Source organism: Podarcis tiliguerta, assembly GCF_965153285.1.
Source record: "Podarcis tiliguerta genome assembly, chromosome: 1".
NCBI lineage: Eukaryota > Metazoa > Chordata > Lepidosauria > Squamata > Lacertidae > Podarcis > Podarcis tiliguerta.
This window is the reverse complement of record NC_139534.1, coordinates 59,022,898-59,028,936: the sequence shown is the minus strand read 5'-3', so window position 1 is coordinate 59,028,936 and position 6,039 is coordinate 59,022,898. Positions and strand designations below refer to the sequence as shown.

At 49.5% G+C, this 6,039-nt stretch overlaps 1 long non-coding RNA gene across 1 annotated transcript in view; it reads left to right on the top strand.

The window, feature by feature from the left end:
- The window catches only part of LOC310671445, a 53,745-nt gene extending 51,558 nt beyond the window's left edge, over nucleotides 1–2,187 (top strand). Inside the window, exon 2 of the long non-coding RNA XR_014508011.1 lies at nucleotides 1,539–2,187. This is a non-coding gene — a long non-coding RNA (uncharacterized lncRNA). The remainder of the gene's footprint in view (nucleotides 1–1,538) is intronic.
- Nucleotides 2,188–6,039: the final 3,852 nt, after the last annotated feature.

Genomic DNA, 6,039 nt, shown 5'->3' with positions numbered 1-6,039 from the left:
CTGCTGAGCCTTCATGGCTCCCAATCTGAATCATGACTCCCAGTGATGAATGCAAAAGGTTCCAGTTTTGTGAATGGTTTAAGTCTTCATCAGACCAGCATGCATCATGCAAAAGTCATGCGGAATATGCTTAATGGAAACAACCTTTAGCTACAGCCTTGGGAGTGAACTTGACAACAAGTCCAAGCCCCCTCACACTGTGTTAAATAAAGGTCTTATGAGCATTCAGAGTTTGGGGTCTGATCTTCTTGGGTCCTGGGTGACAAGGCTAGTTCAGCTAGTAAAGCAATTTACCTGAAAGACTTTACAGTGTGCCCATCTAACAGAGAGCCCCACAATCACATGGAGACATTCCCATTTTCATAGAACAGAGACTGGATTATCTACCAACCTTGATTTCTTTTGGATGAGGTTGACTGCTGCTTGGGCAGGATAGGAAGTCCTCCTGAGATCTTTGCCCTATCATATTTTACTATTTAGATTACCCACCCCATCTTTTATGAGTGTGTTAATATTTTAATAATGCCTTCACTATACACTTTCTTCTTCCAGCAGCTCTTCAACATGTAACTTGTTGGTTCAAACAAATGTTTTATAAATGGCAAGGTTATAGCTTAGTGGTAGATCATCTGCTTTTTTCATGTAGAAGGTTCCAGGCTCAATCCCTGGCATCTCCAGGTAGGGCTGGGAATGTCCCCAAAACCCCGGAGAGCTGCTGCCAGTCAGTGTTGGCAACACTGAATTAGATGGAGCCAATTGTGTGACTTGGTGTAAGACAGCATCCTATGAGATCATCTATGGATATGACAGAATTTGCAGTGCGTGTGTGGGGAGTTTTAATGCCTCTGGCCAAGGAAGAATCAGATGAATATAGCCAATTACAAAAGGCTAGCCAAATTTTGTAACCGGAAAGTTAGTTTAATGAAGACGTGGGCAGAAGGGTGGGGGGCTTCTTAGAAGCTTTGGAACGAAAGAGACTGAATGAGCTAACCTCACCATTCCTAATTTGCTTAAATTATATTTTCTCATCATATAAGTTTTCTGAAATTGTTCCATATTAGTGGCAGTTATGTAGACCCCAAAGTTATACGGTATGACCTTGTTAAAGGATAACCATCAAGAAAGAACCTGTAACTGTGCTGTACCTTTAAAGCTGTGTCAAAACACTTTGGTAGTTAAGGGTGCCGAGTGGTGTTAGGAGACCTCATTGCAATGCTAGAACTCCTAGGGTTGTTAACGATTGGTCATTCTTCTCAGAGAGCTCTGGGGTCTCCTAACAACACAAAGCACTCTTAACTACAATTCCCAGGATTCTTTGAGGGAAGCCATGGCTGTTTAAAATAGTATGATATGACTTTACAGTGATACCTTGGTTTAAGTACTTAATTCGTTCCGGAAGTCCGTTCTTAACCTGAAACTGTTCTTAACCTGAAGCACCACTTTAGCTAATGGGGCCTCCTGCTGCGCCGCCGGAGCACAATTTCTGTTTTCATCCTGAAGCAACGTTCTTAACCCGAGGTACTATTTCTCTGGCTTAGCGGAGTCTGTAATCTAAAGCGTATGTAACCTGAAGTGTATGTAACCCGAGGTACCACTGTATATATGTGTCTTATTGATGGAGCCTTGCTCTTACTTCTAGACTGAAGTGAGGGGGTCCTAATGGAATACACGTTCTGAATTCCTCTGCAAGGCAGAATGTGGGGACCAAGTGGGAGCCAAACCACTTCACACTTCCTTTCTCAAAGTGGAGCCACTACAGTCAAGCTAACCCACCACTGCCATTCCTTATTTAATTGTATTGCAGGTGTCCACTTGTGCCTTGTGGGGAAGCGATCTGTTTTGTTCATTTTTAATTATTGCAATTCCCAGTGATTTCTCGAGTTAATTTGTATTTTTAGTTGTATAGACAGGGATAAGCCAATAGGGTGCACTGCTGTGCTGCTCATGAAACATATGGATTCTCTTGCCTAACAGATTCTTGAAAGCAGGCGATGTCTCCAGAACTTGAGCTTCCTGCATTCCTTGCCTGCTGTTTCTCTTTATTTTCTTGGCTGAGGACTCTTCATGTGTGTTTGTAACTATAACTCTAATTATGACTACGTTTGAATGTGAGACTTTCCACTATTGCATTGAAATGACCCAACATCCTGCTGACCTCAATTAAAAATAAATGAAACTATTTCGTTAGGAATGTACAGATTTTTTAAAAAATATATAAAAAGCAAAACATTTGTGTACATAGTTTGTTCAGTGTCTAATGCACTAGGTCTGCCATGCTGGGATAGGCAGCAAGTAAGATACCATAAATGAGGAATCAGGATGCCTGAAGCCTCCAGGCTGCTGGATTTGTCACCTTTTCCCAAGCCCTCCAGCAACATATTATGTCAGCATTTTTTTAACACTGTCAGTGTGATTGACATTTGGCATCAAAGTGCAAGATGACGGGTCTTTGCCCCTAGGAGCTTACAATCTAAAATCTAATGCAGGAGATCGAACACAGGAAGGGAAAGAAGTTGAGGCGGCGAGTACACAAGGAAAGAGAATGCAGTTCTTTCAGTTCCATGTGCCTTTTATTTTTTATAGGCCACCCAACAGCAAAATGTTTTCCAGGTGGCATAAAACAGATAAACATTGGCAGGCAGTTTTACTGTAGTCTAAAACTCAAGGGCCAGAAACTAAGAGTGAAAACTTAACTTAGCCCTGTTGAGTGCCTAGTGCTAAAAAGATGGCAGCATGGGCATCAGGCAAGCATCTCTAGGGAGGACATTTCATAACAGAGAGTTGGACCATCAGTCCAATCTAGCTCTGCATTGCCCACACAGGCTGGCAGCCCCACCCCAGGATTTCAGACAGTCTCTCCTAGCCCGATCTCAAGATGCTGCAGATTGAACCTTGGACATTTTGCATGCAAAGCGGATGTTCTGCCACTAAACTGCAGTCCTCGTCCTCCCCCCAGGCAGGCTACCACCAAAACAGCTTCTTCAGTAGCAGCTGCTCCTCACCTGGCACCCAGAGAAGGTTCTCCCACAGCATAGGCCTTATGAACTCTGCACTATGATCAGCTGTACTCCCTGCAGGTCTTCCCCTATTTATGCTCTAGCCATTGCCTTAAGCTTCCGGAACTCCAGGCCAAGCTCTTGTCATGAACAGCAACAGGACTGCTTGCTGCTTGCTGCCTGCTGCCCAGGAGGACTCTCCTGAGTGAGTGCTTGTGGGCCCTGCTCTTGCCACCTACCATCTGGCCTGGGGCGGGGCCTGAAGCCTCACACGGACTGCTTGCTGCCTGCTGCCCAGGAGGACTCTCCTGAGTGAGTGCTTGTGGGCCCTGCTTTTGCCACCTACCATCTGGCCTGGGGCGGGGCCTGAAGCCTCATAAGGACTGCTTGCTGCTTGCTGCCTGCTGCCCAGGAGGACTCTCCTGAGTGAGTGCTTGTGGGCCCTGCTTTTGCCACCTACCATCTGGCCTGGGGCGGGGCCTGAAGCCTCACAAGGACTGCTTGCTGCTTGCTGCCTGCTGCCCAGGAGGACTCTCCTGAGTGAGTGCTTGTGGGCCCTGCTCTTGCCACCTACCATCTAGCCTGGGGTGGGGCCTGAAGCCTCATAAGGACTGCTTGCTGCCTGCTGCCCAGGAGGACTCTCCTGAGTGAGTGCTTGTGGGCCCTGCTCTTGCCACCTACCATCTGGCCTGGGGCGGGGCCTGAAGCCTCACAAGGACTGCTTGCTGCTTGCGGCCTGCTGCCCAGGAGGACTTCCCTGAGTGAGTGCCTGAGGGCCCTGCTCCTTTCTGCCACTTACCACCTGGCCTAGGGTGGGGCCTGACGGGCCTCACAAGGACTGTTCCTGCCACCTACTATCTGGCCCAGGGTGGGGCCTCACAAGGACAGTTGTTGCCTCTGATGCTGCTACTGCCCAGGAGGACCCGGAGGGGTCCAGAGTTCTTTTTAACATGTTTTTAAATCTCCCTTTCCCTTTAGATTTTTTATATATGGGGGTGGGATGGATGTTTGGGTGGGCTTGGGAATTTGTTAGTTTTTGACGAATCTGTAATTTTGGCAGTTTTTATTTGTATTGTTTTATTGTTTCTGGGCTGTTTTTGTTTTTTGTACTTATTGTTTTAAGGTTTTATTGTGTTAGGCTGCGGAAGAATAACATTAATTGCCATCAATGGAGGCCACTATGAGGCTTGGGATTCCTACCGTGGAGGGGCGAGGGAGGTATGGCGGTGGGGGCAGATATTATAGGCGAAGGGGATCGAGATATGGATATGCTCGTACCCCTTCCAATCTGCGCCCCATCCCGAGGGACGAGGGTAGGGTGAGCAAGGATAACTCACCTCCGTCACTGGTGTTGTGCAATGCCAGGTCTATAGGCAACAAAACCGCCACCCTGCGAGATTTCTTCATCTCGCAGGGGGTCGACCTGGCTTGTGTGACGGAGACCTGGGTGCGCGAAGGGGCAACAGTTACCTTGCGAGAGATGGCGCCCCCGGGTTTCTCTGTCCTCCACCAGTCGCGGACTGTGGGCCGGGGGGGGGGGTGGCATTATTAATCCGGGAAGATTGTCCTTTCAGGGCTCTACCATCGCCATCGATCCCCGGCATTGAATGTGTTGGCCTAGTGTGGGGCTCCGAGGAGAGCTTGGCTGTCTGGCTGGTGTACCGGCCACCTAGCGCACCAGCAGCCACCCTGTCAGGCCTATTGGAGGCGGTGGCCGGCTGGGCCTTGGAGTTCCCTAACCTATTGGTATTGGGGGACTTCAACACCCATGCTGATGCCACTCCCTCCTCACAGGCTCTGGACCTGGTGTCTTCCATGGCGACACTAGGGCTCTCCCAGTTTGTTTCGGGCCCCACACATCAAGCAGGTCACACGCTGGATTTGATCTTTGGCGTAGGTATAGATGTGATCATGTCTCCTTCGATGAAGGTACCATGGTCTGATCACTACGCTCTGAAAGCCAGGATTGACTTTCCACCCCCACCCTGCTTAGGTGGCGAGCCAATTTGGGCTCGCCCGCAGAGGCTGATGGACCCTGATAGATTCCGCCAAGCCTTGCGGGACCTTGCTCCCCCTGGCGACTCATTGACTGAGCTTGTTGAGGGCTGGAATATCCAGCTCCTGGCAGCCATCGATGAGATCGCACCTAAGCGCCCTCTGCGACCCCGCAGAAACCGGGCTCCCTGGTTTACCGAGGAGCTCCGGAAAATGAAGCGGGACCTCAGACGGCTAGAGCGAGTATGGCGGGGTGCCCGTGACGGAGCCTCAAGAACATCTTATAGGGCTTTTATGAAAACCTACGAGATGGCGGTGAAGGCTGCTAAGAAGTCTTACTTCTCGGCCTCCATTGCATCCGCTAGCTCTCGCCCGGCGCAATTATTTAGGATAATCAGGTCTTTAACGTCCCTTGAGGGACAGCCAAATTTAAATAACAATTTGACACATAGCTGTGAGGCATTTGCGAGCTTTTTTGCGGAGAAGGTCTTGTTGCTCCGCCATGACCTCCCTGCCAATTTGGATACAATAAAGGAACTGGAGGCCCCTCGACTGTCCTCGGGTCCAGTATTGGACCACTTCAACCGGATATCCCCAGCCGATGTGGACAGACTCCTCCGAGCTGGAAAGCCCACCACCTGTCCTCTCGACCCGTGCCCATCTTGGCTGATTAGAGCGTGTCCAGACGAGGTGCGGGCCCTCCTGGGGGATATCATCAATTTGTCCCTTGGCACGGCGACATTCCCAGGAGAATTGAAGGAGGCAGTGGTGCGCCCGCTCTTAAAGAAAACATCATTAGATCCTTTAGATCTATCCAATTACCGCCCAGTTTCGAATCTTCCGTTCCTGGGTAAGGTGATTGAGAGAGCGGTTGCTGAACAGCTTGGTGGGTTTCTGGATGAAACATCGGCTCTCGACCCATTCCAGTCCGGCTTCCGCGCTGGTCATGGGACCGAGACGGCTCTGGTTGCCCTAACAGATGATCTTCGTAGACAGCTGGATCGAGGTGGGTCGGGGCTGCTGATTCTTCTAGATCTGTCAGCAGCTT